Source organism: Crocodylus porosus, unplaced genomic scaffold (genome assembly GCF_001723895.1).
Source record: "Crocodylus porosus isolate Cpor-Errol unplaced genomic scaffold, CroPor_comp1, whole genome shotgun sequence".
In the NCBI taxonomy this organism is placed as follows: domain Eukaryota; kingdom Metazoa; phylum Chordata; order Crocodylia; family Crocodylidae; genus Crocodylus; species Crocodylus porosus.
In genome coordinates, this window is record NW_017728938.1 from 5,646,729 (window position 1) to 5,648,284 (window position 1,556).

Genomic DNA, 1,556 nt, shown 5'->3' on the forward strand with positions numbered 1-1,556 from the left:
GGAGGAAAAACCTACAGCATCCTTATAGGCTCGGCAGTGCTATGCTGACTAGCACTAATGAAAGGGACTTGGGGGTCATGACTGGCCACAAGATGAACATGACCCTTCAATGTGAAGCTGCGGATAGTAAACCGAGCAAAACGCTGGCTTGCATCCATAGATGCTTCTCAAGCAAATCCCAGGACGTCATTCTCCCGTTGTACTCTGCCTTGGTGAGGCCGCAGCTTTAGTACTGCATCCAGTTTTGGGCTCCACAATTCAAAAAGGATGTGGAGAAGCTTGAGAGAGTCCAAAGAAGAGCCACACACATGATCAGAGGTCAGTAAAACAGACCTTATGACAACAGGCTGAGAGCTATGGGACTCTTCAGCCTGGAAAAGTGCAGGCTCAGTGGAGATCTGATGGCCATCTATACATTTATCAGGGGTGTCCATCAGGATCTGGGGGAACGTTTGTTCACCAGAGTGCCCCAAGGAACAACAAGGTCTAACGAGGTCTACAGAGCTGTTGCTTAGCCAGTCAGTCCCCACCGGTGTGCGTGGGACTGTTTCATCCTAAGTGCAGCACTTTGCACTTCTCCTTATTGAATCCCTTGAGATTTCTTTTGGTACAATCATCCAATTTGCTGAGGTCTCTTTGAATCCTAGGCCTACCCTCCAGCAGATGTACTATTCTCCTCAGCTTGGTGTCATCTGCAAACTTGATGAGGGTGCACTCCATCCGATCTTCCAGGTCAATGAAGAAGAAATTAAACAAAATTGGCCACAGGACTTATCCCTGGGGTCCTCCACTTGAGACCAGCTGCCAACTACACATCAAGCAATTCACTACTACCCTCTGAGCCCAATGATCCAGCCAGTTTTGTATCCACTTTATAGATCATTCATCTAACCCACACCTTCCTGAACTTATTTGGAAAAATATTGTGGGAGACTGTATCAAATGTCTAACTTAAGTCAAGGTATATCACATTCACTGCTCTCCCTGCATCCACAAAGCCAGTCATCTCACCATAAAAAGCAATCAGGTTGGTCAGGCATGACTTGCCCTTGCTGAATCCATGCTGACTGTTCATAGAATCATAGAAGTAGGGCTGGAAGGGACCTTGTAGATCTTCAAGTCCGACCCCCGGCCTGGGCGGGAGAAAAGACTGGACTCAAATGAGTCCAGTCAGGTAGTCATCAAGCCTCTTCTTAAAGATCCCCAGGGTAGGAGCCAGCACCACTTCCCTAGGAAGTTGGTTCCAGCTCCTAGCCACCCTAACTGTGAAGTAGTTCTTGCAGATGTCTAATCTAAATCTACTCTCTAATAATTTGTGTCCATTGTTCCTTGTCATGCCAGGGGGCACTAGGGGAAACAGTGTCTCCCCTAAACCCTTCTGGTCCCCCCCTAGTGAGTTTATAGACCGTCATCAGGTCCCCCCTCAGCCTTCTCTTGTGAAGGCTGAACAGGTTTAGGTCCTGCACTCTTTCAATGTAGGGTCTGCCCTGTAGTCCCTGGATCCTGCGGGTGGCCCTCCTCTGGACCCTCTCAATGTTGTCCACATCCCTCCTGAA